We start from the raw sequence: 21720 nt of genomic DNA, 5'->3' as shown, positions 1-21720 counted from the left end.
TATGACTGACCAGGGCTAGCGACAATATGAGAGATATTTTCACAGAGATATTATCAAGGGCAACTGTAAATAAAACAACAAATGAATCCAATTGCATTTAATGGTGAATGACTTTCAGAGCAAGGTAATAAAAACAATCAAGTCACAGGACAGTTAGTTATCAGTAGCAGCCATTGTGAAGCTCAGTTCAAACAAACAAAACATAATCTTTGGGGGCAAAGAAAAACTCTACAGATGAAACTGACTTTGTTCTCTCTAGCACAAACTTTCGCAATCTTGATGTTTATCCATTTATTCTCACTTTAAATAATATATTACTCAGAAGCCTTTGTTCTCAGAGATCGGGTAGGTTTCAGTGCAACATATACATGTGGCTATGTATTGATTTAATTCTTTTTAAGGCTTACTTTTGTTACCACAGTCCTTATTGCTCTTGTTGTTAACCCCAAAAGATATACTTCTAGATAAGATGCCTTGAGTATATCAACAGAACTGATTTCGTCATTCAGACATTTCCCCTACAAAATAAATACACATCACTGTTTTTAGGGAATTCCGTTGTAAGTCAAGCAGAACACACCAAGTATACCAAGGATTACTTGGTGCCATTAAAAAGTGGAAAAGTACACAGTTATGTGATCTAAAGGGAGGGTGTGCTTTTTTTATCACGTAAACATCACAGTATTCTCTTTCATGCAAAACGGTATGTAATCCTTTAAGAAACAAAACTTATCTTCCATTTTCTGGTCATATAATCAGTGCATAGAAGAAGTGGGGGGAATTTAATTTGCATCAAGTTAATAGATCAAACTACGAATAGCACTTAAATTTAATTCAACATCACATTACTAAACACGTTGGTAAGTAGCTTATGTGCTAATAGCAATTGTTCCAAATTTAACTAAACACTGATCATTTGAAGAACAGTACAGTCATTTGTGGACAACCCGCGAAGCTTTTTTCCAGGTACAATCCACTGAATGTTACAGGTGCTTAATGTCTCCTGAAATCAATGGGAATTGGGTGCTTTCTGTGTATTTAAACGGAATTTAAGAAAATCTTAATACAAACCAATCTACATGTCTGAAAAGCAAGTGCTACATTACTCCTGTAACTATACTCTTCAGCTTTAGAAGGCTAGTTTGTTGTGAGGTATTCTGAAACAACCTTCTCCCTAACACTGTAGCCTTTTTCGTAAATTGGCCTTTGGACATTAAGGGTCATTTAAACAAGTAATCTGTCACCTGTATTAGAAAATTATAAACTCTAAATTGTTCCTTTTTTTGTAACATGCAGATCAGTTATTTTTTCAATCTTCCAAGTAATCAAATCTTCCTATGCATTTTTTATCTATTAACTTTGTATTCATCAATTAGTGCCAACTTTGGTTGTTTGTATTGTTGTATGTTATGCTTATGTTATGTTCACGTTTAATAAGGATGGATTTCTGTACTGGGGGTGGGGGGGTTATGTTATGTTGTAAATAAAATTTCCAATATAAATTATTTTTAAAAAAATTAGTGCCAACTTTAACAATTATGCAGCTGTGTTAGAAACATCAACTAAAAATCTTGGAGAATTAAAGGCAATCACATGGAATATTCCACCACCACCCCTCTTCTCTACAACAGCTGTATTTGCAGGCACTCAGGCAATGCATTAGAAAAAAAGTGTTTTCCTTCCTATATATGTACACTGTTTAAATTTAGGCTTAAGCTTCCTAAATAACACTTCAACAGCACATGCATACTGGGGCCTCACGTATATTTTGACATCTCATGCAATATATGAATTTGCTGACGCATCTAATAAATTTGATTTTTGCATTAAAATCTCAAATCTCAAATTTGGACACACAAAATGCATTTTACTACTCCACCAATGACCCACACTGCATGGTTCTGCTGCTGAAAAAGTCTCCACCTTCCGTTCTATAGCAGCTTTCAGATTCCTATGAACTTAACAGTTTCACTCCCTCTTTTATGTTAGGTAAAGAGAAACGTGCTGCGCAGGTTCTAGTCTTTTCATTCCATCAGGTAAAAGTGTTCCTCCTTTCAGACAAACAGCAACACAGAAGTCTGGGCATCTTTTCCAGGGAAGGATGGGAGACTATTATATTACCTTACAAGAAAGTGACACTCTTGGCCATGGTCATGTGAAAATATTTCTGAGGTATCCTTTAACACCCTTTAAATATTGAAACAATAAAAACAATATTTGCTGTTGTACCTTTGAAGCTCTGACAAAAGCTTTGTTTTAGCACTTACCACAGTGTGCAATAAGAGTTAATAATCAAATCTGTCCCAACCCCCACAAATGTTAAACAAAAAGATAAAAGAAATGCAAATAGCTATTGTCATGGAAAGTTAAAGTACCTGTCTGTATTTTTAAGTGAAAACTATTATCTCTATCAATCAAAATTTAAGAATACAATAGCGCTAATCACATAAGGTGCTTTGACTGAGGTGCTTTTTCCTCATAAAGAAAGACTATAAAAGTAATATACTAACAATTAGATAAGCTATTTGCAATGTTGCTACGAAGCGGGGGGGGGGGGCTTTAAGCAGTCTTATTGTTAATAAAATGCTTCTGAATGTGTGTGTTGATTTGCACCCAAGAAGACTAAAAAATCCCTACACATTTTAATAAGATTGGTGAAATTTTATTCAGATCCTCACACTTGCCAACATGTGGTAGAATAGCACACTCTTCTGTTTAAGAGGAGTTACTCAAATGAAGGAAATAGTTAATTGGTAACCCAAATTCTTACTTCTAGCCTCGATGTACAATAATCATATTTTCAACAAACATGAGGGTTTTATTTGTCTTTCTCTTTAAAAAGCAAAAAACAACAACCCAAAAACCCCTCTCATTTGACTTTCAAATAGAAGCCAGCATTCTCTTATAGGCTGCACGAATCTCATACAGAGTACTGTACATACATAAATACAGTTTCAAGCATGGGTTTTCATTTTTTAAAGCAGATTCAATCAGGAACTGAGCTGGTGCAGTTGATAAGAGAACACACAGCAGCAATTATGTCTAGATTAAAAGTAACAGCAAGTGATATTTAAAATGCCTTTAGTAGACAGTTAAAACTAGGATGCCATTATGCTAACTCTGCCCCTCACAGAGAAGCAATAGGACTGTCAGCTTCCCTCATCCCACTTTCCCGCTGCATTATCAGGTTTCCTACTCTATAGTCCTATTACTTTCTGCATCATAGCTAACATCTCTAGTGTGCTATTAATATCAATGAAGAGACGATTCAATTTCCACAAAAGAAAAAAAAAAACCTGATCCCTAGTATAAAACAGACATTCTGGTGAGGACTCTAACTGAGGACAAAACAGAAACAACTGTCTTGTTGCTTTTTACAAAAACAAAACTATTGTGCATGCCACTTGAAAGCTTTTAGTAAACAATGAAACTATTCCCCCCCCCTACAGTGACAAACAAAAATGCCCGACAAAAAAGCAAGTCAAACACATCCCCTCTCCCTACTCTCAGAGAACAGTGTGCTGTTAAGGTTCAGGTACTTGCACAAGAAAAAGTAAACCCTAAAGAAACACCTGGATTCACAAACCTTAAAGGCTGCAACAAACTCCCTAAACTACCGGGGCTCCTGCAAAGAGGTCTGAACAAGACAGAATTCTGAACATTATTTATAAAGAGGAACAATAATGATCTTTAATAATACACACTTACCCATTAATGAAGAGGAAGAAAAGGTCTGAGCTGTTGTAATAATTCCCAATCAAGTAAAGAAAAAGTTGAGAGTTCTGGAAAGACCATACGGTTTACTTCTAACTAGCCCGATTTTCTCTGCCTCAACATTGGCTGCAGTGTAAGGAAGGACTGAAGGTATGTGGTCTAAACACAACAAAAGCCACTGCCTTACTCTAGATTAAATATGCAGGAAGAGGCCCCTTTGCATAAACACAAACACTCGGCAAATGAGTAACTGGCTCAAATCAGACGCCTGCTGTGCATTCTACCTGTCCTGATCTCTCAGGAGCTGCACAGCCTGTTTAATAGGGATGGTGGCTCAAAAAGATCACATAGCTACACGCAACTCCCCCCCCCCAATAAATAGCAGCAATAACAACTAATAAATAGGAACAATATTAAGAACTGAAGTGACATTTGCCGTTACAAAAGAAAACATTTCCTCACCCACACACCTTTCAAGGCAGAGAAAGACAAAGAGACGTACAAGCAGGAAAGAATCCAGTAGGTAGAACATACTTTCTTTAATTAAACCTCAAATTCATCAGAATTACAGGTTTTGACTGAGTCTCTAAGCATGTATACTTAAAAGTAAATTCCACTGACATTGATTAAACTAATTTCTAAGTGGAAATGTTAAAGGCTAAGTTGTTGGGTTTGAGGGGCAAGAAGGACTTTATAACTTACATCTTTGACGCATGTAAGAAAAAGAAAGGCAGGATTTGTTTCTTGTTGTTTCAAAATAGAAATAATTTTATTGCTCAAACTGTCATTTTTCCAAAAAAAAAAAAAGAATGTGCAGAATATTCTAGAATGCTGTTGCTTTAGAAACAATCCAATGTAAACAAATATACTTTCTATTAAGGTTGGAATGGGGAGAGGAAATTTGATATTTATGTCAGATTCCGCCCCCCCATCAGATGACCCAAAACAGTTTGCAGAACAATCCTATGCATGTTTTCTTGAAAGGAAGTAGTCCTCCAAAAGTTGCTAAATTATTATTTATTAAATTTTATACACATCTTGATTAACAAAACAAAACAGAAACCCTCAAAAGTTGACTACAACTTCCATCATCCTTGATCTTTAGCCATGCTAAGTATGGCTGCTGGGTGCTGGAGTGCAACAAATATCGGAGAGTGACAGGTTCCCCCAGCCCTGTTTTACACGCCATCCCCTATATACGAATTTCCAAAGCGTACACATTTCATCTGTCAAAGACAAAATTTGACCATTTGTATGGAGGCAATGTGAGCACTATCCTCCCTGTACAATGACCTCTGTTCATAGATAGACAAGGGTGACCCTGTTGATTCTCCTTGATCTCTCAGTATCTTTCATTAACATCAACTATGGTATCCTCTTAGAGTGTCTGCCCAAAGAGGGACTGGATGGCAGTGTTTTGCAATGGATCCTATCCTTATTTGGCCAGCCATCTCCAGAGAATGGTACTTAGGGGATGCTGTGCAGTCTTGCACAAACTTCCATATGGGAATCCACAGGGAACAATCTTGTCCCTCAAGCCGTGTAACATCTATATCAGGGGTCCTCAAACTACGGCCCGTGGGCCAGATCTGGCCCGCCAGGGTCCTGAATCCAGCCCGCCCAGCAGATCGCTCCAGACCTGCCCCCCCCCCCCCGGCAAGGCCCAAGGCTAGGAAGCCTATATCTGCAAGAGTGGCAGCAGATGTGGGTTGGTGTCTGGCTTCAGTAATGGACTGGATGAGAGCAAATAAACTGCAGAGCGGGGGGGGGGGCAGCCAAGTACACTTGCCCTGGGCCTCAGAGGGCTAAGTCAACTGGGGGTCCACACCAGGGACTCACTGCTTTTTTGTTTGAGTTTATAACTTTATTCTAACAGGACTCCCGGCCCCAGGCCTATGACAAGCTCTGCATGGGCATGGCTGGTATGCTGAATAAAGGTGTCCAGGACGCAGAGAAGCCTAGAAGGACATGGGGAGGAGAGAAGGAATGCCTCCCTAGCCACCCCCAACTTCCCCATCACCCGGCCATCTTTGTATGTTTGAAAACACTGTGGGGGGGGGAGTGACATTGCTGGGGCTGTTGCTGGGGCAAGCTTGTTGTTGTTGTTGTTGTTGGTATCCATCTGTCTCGAGAGACAATCAAGTACACCTCTGGGGCTAAAGTCAAACCACTGTGTTAGCAGCACCAAAGTGACCTCCCTGGGACACAAGCCTAGGAGGTGTTTATACAGGTCCTAGGCTGCCCAGACAACAAAACCCACTTCTTGGCTTCGTTGATGTGGTCCAAAGGAAAGCAGTGCAATTACATTTGGCACCAGTTTGGCTGCAGGAGTTGCCAGAAGGAGGCGTACAAGGTGCCAGACAACCGTCTTAGAGACTCCACTTTGGATTAGTGCACCATTTACTCATTAGCCTTTTTTATGATAAATTATTATTATTATTATTATTATTATTATTATTATTATTACTACTACTACTACTACTACTATTCACACACACACATTTAAATGGCATATGTAGATGTAAAATTATAGTAGTATCTTATAAAATCCCAGGCGAGTTAGTTTTAGTAATGAGATCTTTAAAAAGAAAAGAAAATGTAATATGACTGTTCTTAGCTGAGTTGACATATTTCTACAGCCACAAAATATAACAATTAATGTGACAGCCACATGTAGTCTTCTTATTTATCTGTTTAAGAATAGGCCTTATATTTACTTGGATTCTAGAATTATTTGATACACAGACTATCAAGAACTTATTCACATGAAAGAAAACCTCTCATTTACATGAGCACTGGAAACCCAAGGAAGCTTTAATGCGCAGCACTCAAACTATCAAAAGAGGGCTTCTGCATCTGGGCTTCTACATCTGGGCTTTTACTTGCTTTTGGAGGCTACCCTCATTTTTTCAAAGACCTCACTAAAAAGGGGGGGCCCACCAGAACAACACACCATGAGATATTTATTAAAGGGGTGCTTCTAAAATAAAGTATTTCCCTCCCATGAGCTTACAGTTTCTGACTGCACCAAGGTGAGAGCTGGATCCTGGCCAGTGAAATGAACAAAAGACATCCAACAGCAGTGCTTACTAGATACCCCTTTAAAAGAGCTTTGGATTCAACTAGCAAAGCTAGAAAATACCCATGCAACTGTAATTTCTCTTAAAGCATGTGAGAAAGTACAAGGAAACTGGATTTGTTGTGACTTTGGGTCAACTCATAGACCAGATATGCTAATAAAAAATATATCAGGAGTTGCACTGTAAAACAAAAAAACCCAGTTCCCTGTGCCAACAGGTTATGAGACAAAAATTGTCCCCTTTTCAGGCCTTGCCCCTAAAAAACTGGAACTAAATAACTCAATTTCCTGACCTGATGGGGGGAAATATTATTATTACAGCATTATTATTATTATTATTATTATTATTATTATTATTATTCATTGAAACGACCTTTCAAATAAGGTGTTAGATCATATTCTCTGCATAGATAACAGCGATCTAACCTTGATGCAAATAAACCATAGAACAAAATGTAATCAGTATATCGCTGTGTAAAAGCCTTTGTCCATCCCCATGGAGGTTCTAATGACTGTTTTGGCACTTCTGGCTGGTAGTTATGCCTTCTTGCTCACATATATCTCATACTGGTTGAGCAAGCTAATGGAAGCGCTGTTAGTGGAATCCAATATTAATGCTCTGCATCGTGCAAAACTGGATGCAACTGAATATAATATACAATTATAGGTGGTATCTAATTCCATAGCTAATAGATGCTGGATTTTAAATTAATATTTTAATAAGGAAACTGAAATAAATACTGCTACTCAGGTAGAATAACACTGCATTCTGGATCTGACAGTCTTTCCTGCTGTTAAGCCTGTTCTCCATAGCACTCTGTTGGGCTGGGCGGGGGGTGGGGGGGGATTCAAGATTCAAATGTCTGAGTGACACATCCTGATGCACCGAGTCAAAGATGTCATCTTCATGCAAGCTCCACTAGCTATATGCTTGAGAGGAAAATGAAGCGCGCACACATACAGTACAGAGACTGGGGGAGGGGAGTGAGACCTCCAGAAAATAAACAGGGTATATGGTTTCAAAGGCTACAGACACAGACATTTCATTGTTCGAGCCAATTATCAGTGGAAAATAATAACAACAGATGGATTGAGAGTCACTGACTTTTCATATGCACTTCATCTCTGCACAACAGATGATGAAATGCGAGAGCTATCTCAGAAAGGCAAAACATCTTTCAGCAAAAGAACTCTATACTCCAGATGGGGACCTTCTAAGGCAGCTGATTATCTTCTTATAATGTTTTAAGAGAGAGTTACTAAAACATTTCAAGAACTAATCAGCTACGATGGGCACAATGGCACCATTGTTTGGAAGGAGGAGAAACTTTGGACTTGTGACTGAAAACAGTCAACACACGTTTCTAGAAGGCTAGAAATGTGCATTTCCTGTTTCCACATCAAGTGCTCTCAGCTCCAAATAAAGGCCTGATCCCATCATTCATGAGCTGGCAGCAACTACAGTGGGGACTTTGCCAGTGGAACCAGGCCCAAAATTGGAACGTCTGCTTCTGGCAGAAGAGTAATTCATCTCCCAACACATACAGATACATGCTTCTACTACTTGGGTGAGAAAACTAGAAAAAGATCTGTCTCAAGAAAGCACACCCTTCACCATTTCATGTGCAGAAATGAGGACGGAACTACAATTAACCTTTACAATGCATCCTTGCTGCCGAGAGGATACCTCAAAGTTGAGCTAAGCATTTGAATAAACAGGTACACTTGTTGCATGGGATTACACGGACATTATTTTACAGCGTTCAAAGAATAATTTCTGGTACAGTACAGTAGTACCTCGGGTTAAGTACTTAATTCGTTCCAGAGGTCCGTTCTTAACCTGAAACTGTTCTTAACCTGAAGCACCACTTTAGCTAATGGGGCCTCCTGCTGCTGCCGCACCGCCGGAGCACAATTTCTGTTCTTATCCTGAAGAAAAGTTCTTAACCCAAGGTACTATTTTTGGGTTAGTGGAGTCTGTAACCTGAAGCGTATGTAACCTGAAGAGTATGTAAACCGAGGTACCACTGTATTGTAAATCTGGATAAACTCAACCTTAAATATGCTACACTTAGAACCAATATGTAAGTTGATTATTTTGCTCCTGCATAATACTTGTTTAAAGCGGGGTGGGAAAAGAGACAAGGATACTTGGATAAGCTGTGTGTATGTATATGGTGTTTTAAAAGTATACAAACAAGTGCATTTCTCTTTATAAACTACTTTTTTTATAAAGTATACAAATACCAATGCAACAAAACATCCTTTCTCCCCAAGGCCACATAGGAAATCACTTTCGAACCTGTGGAAATTTCAACGTTGAGTTGTAATGTTGCTGTTCTAATGAGAGGAAACATCACTTAACCTACTAGATATGTGCACATCCTTGCACATACCTGAAGCAGTTACCATATATGAATTGTGGCCCTTATCTACCATGACTTACTAGATGTCCCTGAACAAGACATGTCCTTGCATCTCAATATCAGCTCGTGATCTGTAAGGTCACAATAAGAGTGAACTAGACAACCAAGGTTATTTTGTGAAATCGCAACCTGAAATGCTGTGCATATTAAAATAATAGAAATGCAAATAGTAGAACATGCATTTTGTCTACACTGTGCCGTGACTGGAGCGAAGTAAATCAAACTGATATGTAGTAAAACATGCATACTTTCACTGTCACTAGTCTTTTTCAGGAAATGAAGCATAATATGGTTTCAAAGGAAATACGAGCATTATTTAAAAGTTGGAAGTTCAGCTGAAAAGCTACTCCAGTAAATGCCATATCAGTGTACAATTTTGAAACCATCACCATCCACTATTTCCTCTAACTCTGACTAGTTATGGGTTGGATCTAGGCTTAGTCATAATTAGAGGAGACTGGTTGAGATCAATGGGACTTAAGATTAACTCTTGTCCCATTGAAAGTATGACTAAAGGTGCAATCCAGGACACACATGCCCCTTCACCTGGGTTGTGCAAAGCAATGGAGCCACTTCCGCATCTGCAACCCAACTGCTCACCAGGCTGGTGCAGAGATTGCATCTGCATCAGACCCAATACTGTCAGGCAACAGCAGCAAGACCGGTCTGGGGTCCAATGGATCCCATACAGTTCAGCCTTGCCCACTCCCCACCCTTGGAAGCCCCCGTTTCAGGGTTTTCCACTGACCTCCATGGGAGGGGATACTGCAAACATACCTCCCACCTTCTCACACTTTCAGCAGGCAGAAGAGGGCAGTCAACCCTGAAGGAGCCACTTGGGCAGCAGAACACAGCGGAAGGGCACCTCTGCTCATTCTAAATCACCAGTGTAAGGGTTTATTTTTTATTGCTTTGTAACTGATGGAAATAATTAGTTTATCCAACTAGGCACAGACAAATTAGCATGACACACAGCATCCCTCTAAATTCTCGTTTTACAAAATACTGTTAAAAACCTGTTGTTTTTCTTTGCCTTATTATTAATAATAACATAATTTATATTAAAAAATTCTGATCAGTATGGCCCTCAAAGGGAAAAAATAGAAACAAATCTGTGCCAATCAGCTAACACCTAAATATTAAGAGTTATTTCATGAATAAAGCTCTGTAAGTTCTACTGGGATGTGGTTATGTCCTTAACACAACCTATAATACAACCTGTAACACACACAGGCTGCATTTGGACACCGTGACAGGAATTAACCCAGCTGGAGGAGTATGTGGACCAGTCGGGGGTTAGGTTTGTTCCCATTATGATAAACCATGGTTTGTTGTGATGTTCAAGTTCACTGGATTTGCATGCAGTGGTTCTCAACCTGTGGGTCCCCAGATGTTGTTGGACTACAACTCCCATCATCCCTGAGCTCTGGCCTTGCTAGCTAGGGGTGATGGGAGTTGTAGTTCAACAACGTCTGGGGACCCACAGGTTGAGAAAGGCTGCCATAGGGTAAAATTCTGCAACTCATTTAAGCAGCAAAGAGGAAAACAAATGACATGTAACAGAACTATCTGGCTAAGCACATGCTTAGTGGATAATTCCCCAAACGTATCCCCATATCCTTCACTAGCCCACAGTGATGCCACCCAACCAAATAATATGCTTCTTGCCAGATAGACAGACGGACAGTTTTAATAGGCAGCCACCAGAGAACATCTTTGCATAATAATAAATATCATAAAAGGGGGAAAATATTTCTGCCTCTGGGGTTATCAGTTCTATTTTTCCTAACCATTCACACTAAGAGTTGTGAAACCACAAAAATGTACTTGCGGTTTAAAAAAATACCCATATTAACACTCTGTATTTGGTGCAATATACCAGACCAAACTTTGGCTTCTTCATGGCTCTAGTTTTGTGTCATATAGGATGAAAAGAAGACAGATGCGAGAGTGAGCCTGGTTTTACATCGGATGCTGCTTTTCAGGAGCGGAATTGACTGACTGATTATATTTCTATGCTGTTTTCCATTTGAGTAAATCCCAAAGTGACTTACAAACAATATATAACAACAGCAGCAATAAACATAACAACAGAACATCACAATTACAGCAAAAAAAAATCACAATTATAATGTCTGGGCCATGGGGAGATGACCCTACCAAGTCGTATATAATAATTAAGAAATCCACAATAATTTTAAATGTAATTATAATCTGTAAAACAATGCTGACAAAACAGAAGCTTAAAAACAATCTAAAATCCACTACATTCCCCCCAGTACCTCACTATCACTCACTTACTCTGCTCAGTTTATTAAAATATGCCGACCAACAAATCAAGACTCTTCTTCCTTGGAGGTTTTTAAGCAGAGGTTGGATGGTCATCTGTCAAGGATGCTTCAGTTGAGATTCCTGGGTCGCAAAGATTGGACTAGATGACTCTCAAGGTCCCTTCCAACTCTACTATTCTATGCTTCACTAATATGTCTGCTGATACTCAGGACCCTACTCACATCAGGGCTGCTTGTCCCCAAAGTCAAGTTCTCACTGTGAGATTGGGATCAAATTTAAACATCTTTCTTGGGACTTTATACTCTCACTGATGAGCACCCGTCATTCGGCCCCCACAAACAGTAGGAATCCAATCAACAAGCAAAGGCAGTGATATTATTTTATAAATCTATGCGTTGGATGCCCAATAATTGGCCTCAAGGTTCCTCACTCTCCCCCATGTTTCTGCTATAATTAAACATGCCCAGGCTGGTGGAGCTGCCAGGGATCAGGGTGGGCAGATAGAATTCGTTACCTCTTTCCCAACCCCATACTCATAGGTGACAGAAGAGTTTACTGAAAGTTATCCACCTCATGTGCAACTGAGTAAAACTGAAGTACCTGAACTTAAAAACCATCTTAGTGAACTAAAATCTTAGTGAACTAAACCATTACAAACCCAAGTGTTTCTCTATTTGAAGAATTTTCACCTCACCCTGCAGCTAAAAAAGCCTTCCAGAGTGGCTTACAAAGATCAAACACTGTCGTCAAGCTTACAATCTAAAGACATGTCACAAAAGGAAAATAGTTTGGGAGGGAGGAGGAAAAACAAACAAACTGAGACCCTAGTTTTAGTTACAAAGTTCTTATAACAAGCAGCTGGAGTGGAAACAATTCAGAGAGAGGAGGAACCAAAACTTCTTGTCTTTCAGTAGAACCAAAGGAGTGGTCCAGCTTCCCTTCTCTTCCTGATGGAATGAATGACTGCTGCCAGATGATGCAGGTGAGGGAGGGAAGTGGAGTGTGGATTTTGTTATAAACATCTTTCATGCATTTCCATCTTTAATCTGAAGTTTAGAGCACCACAGGATTATAAACAAGTTGCTATTTGCCTTACATAATATAACTAACCAACATCTTAAATCTCAAGAGTTAATGTATAAACAAAAGGAACAATTCCAGAGAAAGCAACACAGGGAGAGAGATTGACAAGCTAAAATAAGCCTTCCTCAGAAAAACTCAGAAATAACTCTAAATCTTCTGAAGAAAACAAAAGACGTTGGGGTAATTTTTCCAAGTCAATCCGCGTAAAATCCATTCCTCCTTCCCCTTCAAGCAAAGGTGGCATTGCAACCCCCAAATGCTGCATTGGATTATGGGCAAACGTTAGGCGAACCCGGTTCCCCAGATTACGAGTCTACCGCTCTTAACCACTACACCACACTGGCTCACATGATTGTTCTATCACTATACTTACCCTGTTGGCACTGCTTTCATGTTCCACATGTTGGGTACCCCCCCATAAACATCTTGCCCTTATTTAGTCATGTTTCATGAGCAATATCAGAATCATTGTATATTAGTGGAAAGAGAGGCTTACCATACAATGTCCCCAGGATGCATGACATTTGTTTTACAACCAAATGCTTTTATTTGCCATTGTATGATCAAACAGACATTAAAACTTCCATCAAAATGCGTATTTCCTTTAAGTGTGTCTGGTTAGGGTTCCAACGTATGCCTAAAGTCTGTTCAACTAGACAAGCAATTTAAAAAAATATGTCGACTTTCATGTATTAAGGCGGTCTTGTGAAAATTTGTACAGAACACAGCTTTAATCTTTATTAAATCCCCTTCTCTGGTGGCTCTATTTTAGTCCTCTTCTTAACCTTCTTTTTGCCACTTTCAGAAAGCTGAAAATTGCAATGACTCAGTTCAGACATAATGCAAAACTATAGCTTAGTACTGTATGATCAAACTTGTTCACACCCTCTTCCTCTGGAGTGTGGCCATGATAATGAGACAGGAAGCATCCTCTTCCACTTTTAAAGTAACAGGAGTTTATAATTTTGTTTGATTGAGGAACTAAAAAATAAGCCAACACCAGAAACTATAGTTTGCTGCAAGGTGTGTAATGATTTGCATGCAAAAAGACTAACAGCTCCCTACATATTTTAATAATATCTGCACAATTTTATTCAGCTCATCATATTTGCCAACATGTAAAGTAGCATTCCTCTCTGCTGCAACAATAAACTTAGACTGCTTTTCAATCAATAACATAGTTGCAGCCTATATGTTTAACCAGATTATTATCTTGCTTTAGCTTGCAGTGAACTTCTTTCTGCAATAATATATGATGCATAAACTATTATTAACAGTGGGGTGTATGTCTTCCTTTTGTCTGCAGTGAGCTTTCTTCATAGTAGGATAGCATGAACGAAAAATGGCATCAACTAAAAACCACCTGTCCTTTAAGTGTACACCAGTACACCAGCATTCTGTATGTATACCAGGGCTTTTATCCATTCCTCCGCTACTGTAGTCCCTAACACTGCCTGAAAATATGTCGCTGGATCACAGGGCCTCCAGAGCATTTGATACAATGCTCAGAAAGGAAAACTGGCAACCCCACCCCATGTGCAAACACAAATGCTTTCCACCGAGATCTCTGGATCTCAGCCCATGACTTCTGAGACTGCCTCTTCCTGGTAAACAGCATATTAATGATAAACAGCAGCATTTTTCAGCCAACTCCTAATGAAAAGTGTGAAGGGAAACTAGTAGGTAGGGTAATAAGCAACCAAACAGAAGCTTCTTTGGATAATAAAGCACAATTCAAGCCCTTAAGGCTTAGAAGATTCCTCTGGTTCGGATCTAACTGCAGTTATGTATAGGACACACACAGTGAGGCTAGTCACTGGGTAGAAGACTCTGTTAACTGCTTAAATCTGTTTTGGTGTATGGCCACCATTTGACAAAAATATAATGCTCGTTGCAAGGCATAGGTCAGCACAGTTGGAGCCAGATAGCAAGCTTAAGATATTATTGTAGCTATAGCATCTGGTGCGTTGGTATATTCCATGTGCTTTTGAAATGGTTGTTTTAGACCAGGTTCCATCTCTCTCTCTCTCTCTCTCTCTCTCTCTCTCTCTCTCTCTCTCTCCCTCCCTCCCTCTCTCATTAATCTCCAGATTTGGGAGGTTTCAAATCTGGTGCGTTGGTATATTCCATGTGCTTTTGACATGGTTGTTTTAGACCAGGTTCCATCTCTCTCTCTCTCTCTCTCTCTCTCTCTCTCTCTCTCTCTCTCTCCCTCCCTCCCTCCCTCCCTCCCTCCCTCCCTCCCTCTTTCATTAATCTCCAGATTTGGGAGGTTTCAATTTCTCATTTCATATTCAAATACTGATAATACCAGATACACGTGGGTCAGTATATATCTCTGTCAGTGTATAAAGAACCAAAAAATAAAATAAAAATAAACCATTTTCTTCATCAACTAGTAAAAGAAGACTTGGAGTTCAACTGTTTTCTTTGGAAACCAAATTATTAGAGCCATGCCTTCCTTCGCATTACTCAGATGGGAGCATGAATACTCTAATAATTGTTTTAGTTTAAACACTTCTCAGTTTGCCGTTGACATGAGATTTCTTTTCACTTCTAAGACTTTAAGAACAATTGTTGCCCATGAACTCAAGGACTAGGTGGTAAATGAACATAATATACCTTGGTCTACGTAAGAGGGAAACACATTTTCAAGACAGAAATAACTATATACGATTCAGACTTGGGACACAATTCACCAATTATTCACAAAACAGAATTCTTTCAGGGTCCAAGGGTAAAGGGATGTGTTCAACTGCTGTATTTTTAAAGTGGCATCAGTTCAATTGCAAGTATTAGCTGAGCACCCTGACAAATTTGTCCAAAGTAGGATAAAACCATTTCCGCTCCACATAAAAAAAGAGACTTTCACTTTCACTATCTTTTGCTTGCAATAAAAATACTATAGTGATACCTTGGTTTAAGAACAGCTTAGTTTATGGACAACTTGGATTAAGAATGCTGCAAACCTGGAAGGAGGTATTTTGGTTTGTGAAATTTGCCTTGGAAGCAGAACATGTTTCGCTTCCTGTTGAGTGTGTTCCATTTGTAAATTGAGTCCCTTGCTGCTATGGGAAGGCATGCCTTGGTTTAAGACCGGACCCCCGGAATGATTAAGTTCGTAAACCAAGGTACCACTGTGCTATCTGTTCCAAGAACCATAGCAACAATTTAATTTAGGGGAAGCTGATCAGTGTCAGGTCTGGGTTTCGGTTTTGAGAGTGTTCTTGGCAAGGTGTACTCAGTGGGCCCCCATGTCTGATTGGGCCTACACTTTTACCACTTGCCATCTCCCTCTGGGCTGATGCCGCTATATCCCTTCACTTTTGTAACTGCTTGCCTGCTCAGAGAGGTTAACTGACAGCAACAGCAAGGGGAAGTGGCAGGATGACAGGAAGCTCCAGGCACTGACTATGGGTCCCTTGTACAATTGCCCAATAATGAATACCCCTGACACTGGCCCTTTAAAATCATTACTTGATGGCATGGCAGCATTCACCTAACCTCCAGTCCATCATGCTTTTTGCTGCTTACTGGCAGATAAAGAGGGAAGGGGAAGATCAGCAAGGGTAATCAGCAAACGTTATCAGTGAAGCCAATCCAGTGTTCCTGCTGGCGCATTAGCACTGCCACTGACCTTGCCGCCACCTCTCCCAACCCCTGGCAAACCATAGTGACGCAACCAACCATAGGTCAGTGGAGCATTTCTGCCCCAACCATGGCAACCGCTACTGTATGAAATAATACATTGTCCAGCTACCGTTTCTTTCCACCATATCACAATGAAGGTTCATTCAAACATAGCACTCACTGATTTTAATATCATACTGTTGTTTTATTGTAAACCACGTTGAGACTCTATAGGGAAAGGCAAGTAAGAAAACCAGTAAAATAAATAAATATTTCAATGCTCCTCAGGAAGGTCTAGCTCTGTGCCAGATAACTGATTCCCTAAAATGTCTGAACAAGGAGTCGTAGCAATCTCAGCTCCAAACTGGAAAAAATGCTGGCACGATGGGATTATCACACATAGGTACATAGATCAAAGGTCACGCTAAATGCCCCTGCTCCATCTCAAAGCAACATACACTCTTCCTTCATAACACAGTTTCTACTTTTAAAAGTTTTGTTCCACAACAAGTGTCTGCAGCAAATATTATGTCATACGGAGACAAGATTAGGTATGAAATGTAGTATGAATAAATTATTGGCCACAACCTCTTTTAATTTTCAATGATTGGCCATTTAGAGTCAGATTGTTTTCTATATAAAAATAGTTAATCATAGTTCAAAATTAAGCAGAGTTTATTTTCTTTTTCTTTTTTTTAAGAAAGAGCATACAGGATATGCCTTAAAGTATGCTTTAAAATCCTTACCCCTCTTTCCGACCCCCTTGGAAAAAACGATCATACAAAGTTATTGCGTTTTATACTAATAAATGCAATGTGCTCGATTGTTTCTTTCTGCAATATAGATACTGTGCAGGATAATCATACTTTCATGGAAAGGTAATAAAAAATTCTCCATGAAAATAAACATAATATTGTACAGTAATCAAGCAAGAACTATTTCAGGAGCTTTTCATGAGTAGCCATTTACTTTGGCATGGAATTGCCGTGTGTAGCAAAGAATAGAGTATATGCACTAAGGGGGGAAGGGGGGAAGACTCAAGAACTAATACACAGTGAAAGACAAATTTAAAGCAGCCTTCTGGTGTACTGACACACGAATATAAAAATGACATGAGCAAGAACAGATTAGTTTACATACTTTTCAATCACAGCTGCTGCTCGGAAACCACAATACCTTTAAAATGACATTCTGAGGAAACAGATACAGCACGGCTGTAGCAGTGGCGAGGCATACTTAACACGAAATTAAAAGGGCATTTTTTATTTACATACTTCATACAGCACTGAACCCCAGCACAATTACATGGGAAATTTTTTAGTATGATTAATTTAGAAATAAGCTAGTGATAAATAGAGTGCACAGAAAATGATTCTGCTGAGCAAATTTTTATCACCAGCCTCAGATGTCAAAACTTGGTTTCAACAAGGGAAAGAGCAAGGCACATCTTCTTGGTTAATATTTAATTGGGTGCTAAAGATTTCTTATAGAGGACCTCTGAACTACTGCTGACAGCCTCGCGAGGAATCCCCAGTGATGCCAAAGATGCATGCCCTTGCTGTATAAACTAAAATAACATGAAATTTAATCAAGTCATTCAATTAATAAATCACTTTAGTGGACACTGCTGCCCAACTCCTATTTAATTACAAAATTTAAAAAATATTTGCACACTGCAAGCACTCAGATGGGCTGTGAGGTTCCATAATACATACTTAACACTTGAGTGGGAGGGCAAATTTATATAATAAATGCACAGCTAAGTGCAATGATCTGATTCCACTCAAAGTGCAAAATCATTTAGCCTATCTTGTGGGATTAAAAGAAATGCAAATAAACTTTCCCCCCACTCTTTACATTTATGCCATTGCCATGGCTGAAAACCCAGGACCGAGCTAAATCAGCTGCTTTACCACTACAGAAAAGGCTGCCATCTTGACAGGCGCCAGTGAAAAAACTCAACACTAGCTCAACACTGCTAATAAGTGTGCATGCACACGAAAGCTCATACCAATAACTAACTTAGTTGGTCTCTAAGGTGCTACTGGAAGGAATTTTTTTATTTTGTTTCGACTACGGAAGACCAACATGGCTACCTACCTGTAACTAGAACTTTGAACAAAGTTAAAACAAAGCATTATGAATGATATGTGAACATTACCACCTTTTTAAAACAATGTTTTCTGGAATTCCACTGTGCAATTTCTTACTAACTTGCACTGTTCCACATTATTGTCTGCGATAGCACAGAAAAGAGCTCATGATGGCCTCAGTTTTGCCAGTTACCATGCAAGAGTATGTTTACAAATTCTATGGCTGCTGACCCAAAGGAATAGGAGAATCTCAAAACACAGCCCAAGTTTTAATTATTCCAATACAGTGGTGCCCCACAAGACAAATGCCTCGCAAGACGGAAAACCCGCTAGACGAAAGGGTTTCCCGGTTTTGAGCTGCTTCGCAAGACGAATTTCCCTATGGGCTTGCTTCGCAAGACGAAAACGTCTTGCGAGTGTTCCGATTTTTTTCCGCTTCCCCCCCTTTTTCTAAGCCGCTAAGCCGCTAATAGCCTTTTAGCCGCTAAGCCTTTAATAGCCGCTAATCCGCTAAACCGCTAATAGCGCTAATCCGCTAAGCCGCTAATAGGGTTGCTTCGCAAGACGAAAAAACCGCTAGACGAAGAGACTCGCGGAACGGATTTTCGTCTTACGAGGCACCACTGTATGCAATATACAGGGGAAAATATTACTAATAGATCTAAAATCATTGCAATAGAAATAAGATTAAATTTTTAACTACACCATTAAGAAACACTCAATTGCCTGCTCTCCTGAAATGCATTTAAACCCTGCCTCATTCTTATAGAGGGAATGGGGAAGTTAAGAGCATATGCAACCAATTCATCATAGATTGTACTGACTGCTACTTTGTTTAGAGACCAAGTTTGGATAGTGTTTGAGACCTTTAGAACACCACGCAATCTGCGCCCAGCAAGTTTCAGGTAACATGTCTCCCACTCTGGGTGCTCACATCCTTTAAGTACTGCTTGCAGCCGATCTTCGCAAAATGTAGGCTTTTTTCTCCCCTTCCCATCATCTGATGAGGGGAGAAAGAAGAGCCTTTCCAGCTCTGTATTTGGCACTTTCCAAAGCCCCTTGCAAGACACAGGTGGCACTGTGGTCTAAACCACTGAGCCTAGGGCTTGCCAATCGGAAGGTCGGTGGTTCGAATCCCCAAGATGGGGTGAGCTCCCGTTGCTTGGTCCCAGCTTCTGCCAACCTAGGGTACCCTTCCGGTGGGAAGGCAAACAGCGTTTCCATGTGCTGCTCTGGTTTCGCCAGAAGCAGCTTAGTCATGCTGGCCACATGACCTGGAAAAACTGTCTGGGGACAAACGTCGGCTCCCTCAGCCAGTAAAGTGAGATAAGCACCGCAACCCCAGAGTCGTTCATGATTGGACTTAACTGTCAGGGGTCCTTACCTTTACCTTTTTTAAAAGCCCCTTGCACTGTGGTTCTCAAGCACCTGATAGCCAGCTGGTTGTTGAGTACTTGGGAACTGCACACAAAGGATGTTAGCGGGTAGGTAAGACAACCCAGCTGTCAATGTGACATCATAATGGTGTCATATGATTGACAAGTGGGCTGTCCTACCCATCTGTTGAAGTTGGACCTGCCAAAAAGTTTTCCCACCTCTGCTTTAAGTTTTTCATTCTCTAAGTATGTAAAATGGACAAGAGTGTGCAAGATGAAATTTCCCATCCTGTTTCCTACAGTTAGATTACAACAGCCAAAGATATCTTTCTCTTCAAGACCAGGGGGCTGGGATGCAGAACAGAACTGTATTAGATTTTTTTTTTTTTTTAGGAAATAAAAGGCTGTTGGTGTTTGCTAATTTTGCTGTTGGTGTAAGGTTTTTACTTTGTACTTTTATGAAAAGATATGTACAACATTTCTCAAATTTGCAAGCCACCTGCCACAGGCTTTCCAATCAAGAGGAGAAAGAAAGATCATTCCATGTCGCGAAGTGAAAATGGATAGCATGGAATTTTACCATTCCACACAGTTCTCGATGCATTATTCTACGCATCAAAACTTTTTTCTTCATTCTGCAACAGACACACATAAATACTCACACACAAACACAAGCAGCACAAAAATGTGGAGGCACGTTTGAAGCAGCATTAAAATGTAATACAAATTATGCACTGTTTTGGCAAATTTTCCTTGGGGTGTTTTTCGGTACAGAGTTGCATACTGTATATCCCCCTATTACCTGGTGCAGCAGGCAATTCAAAGTGTGTTCTGCTGTCTGGAGACATGCAGAAGGAAAGAACAGTGTATTTTCACATGAGAAGAACACAGAATCCTCTGCAAACACCATACAGGTATTTATGTAAACCAAGCTTCTCATTCTGGAGACTTCCTTGCAGTGGACTTCCCTCCCTGCTCCAGACTTCAGCTGGTTTATCTTCCCTCTTGAAGAAGTTTAGTCAAGTTCTTCCAAGGATATTATGATTTTGTTATTTCAGTCTATGAATGCTTCTTTCCCATTTGTGGAGAAGCAAAGTACCTGACAAGTAGAAAAGGCTTTTGAAAGTCTATTTGTATTAGGTTTATGGACCCATTCTACTGTTTAAATCAGGTCTCATTAAAATTACCATCCACACAAGTTCTCCCACTGGGGAATGTACATGCCAGAGTTACTCTACTTCTGCAGGCAACGCTGGAAGGGGATTGCCTGGCTGCAAAATAGCTGAGGACGTAGATGGGGAAGGGGAGGCGGGAGGATCAGAAAGACTTCAGGGCAGTGTGCAAGTTTCTACTCCTCTCCTGAGAATTCAACTGCCATTGTCTCTGCATTTGCTGAAAAGCGCCCATGAAAAAAATATGCTCTCATGAGAGGAAGGTGTCCCCACACTAGGTCAAATATGGCTTCATCTGCCCATTTTATGACGGAAATGTCATGCTAATAAGCAAACACTAAGCCTGGCAGCTGACACAATCTGTATAGTAGCCCCTCAAACTTTAATTTTTAATAGTAACGGTACTCGAACCTTAACATAAATGTATTAATGTTGAAACAAAGACAATTAAAGTCCATTATTACATATATGTATCCTTCTGTGTTAATGATCTGGAAGATCTCCTCCCTGCCACTTACATTTTGTGCTAATAATTACAAAGGTAGTCAGAAATAAGTTGTTTAAGCTGAAGAAGCAAAACCTCTTTGACTTTTAAATTTAAATGAAGGGGATGATGAATAATATATTTTCTGATTTTTTAATTTTTTTTGTTCTGCTGCAATCTATATAAGGTTATATAAAATGTCCATTTATTATACTTGCTCATTCCTGGAATCAGACATGCAAAATTACCTTTCCCTTCTTATAGGTTTCATTTTTCACATCAAATGTCATCCAAATAGGTAATCCTAAAATCCTAATTTATAAAAAAAATAATTTTGGAAAGAAAAAAGTCAGTGAGGGTTAAAGTGAAAG

The 21720-nt window shown here is 39.7% G+C and overlaps 1 protein-coding gene across 31 annotated transcripts in view; it reads right to left on the bottom strand.

Moving 5' to 3' along the window:
• FOXP1 (forkhead box P1) overlaps positions 1-21720 on the bottom strand; it is a 546942-nt gene that overhangs the window by 304521 nt on the left and 220701 nt on the right. Inside the window, exon 1 of one of the 31 annotated variants that reach the window (XM_083491917.1) lies at positions 19708-19790. The exons of 29 other annotated variants lie outside the window; for them this stretch is intronic. The gene's annotated coding sequence lies outside the window, so the exon portion shown is untranslated. Of the gene's footprint in view, positions 1-19707; positions 19791-21720 lie in introns of those variants that run through there. One more of the 31 variants, XM_083491872.1, reaches the window with a different exon arrangement.

This window comes from Podarcis liolepis (genome assembly GCF_965112155.1).
Source record: "Podarcis liolepis genome assembly, chromosome: 2".
Classification (NCBI taxonomy): Eukaryota; Metazoa; Chordata; class Lepidosauria; order Squamata; family Lacertidae; genus Podarcis; species Podarcis liolepis.
The sequence above is the reverse complement of the archived record's forward strand: the minus strand, read 5'-3'. Positions and strand labels throughout refer to the sequence as shown.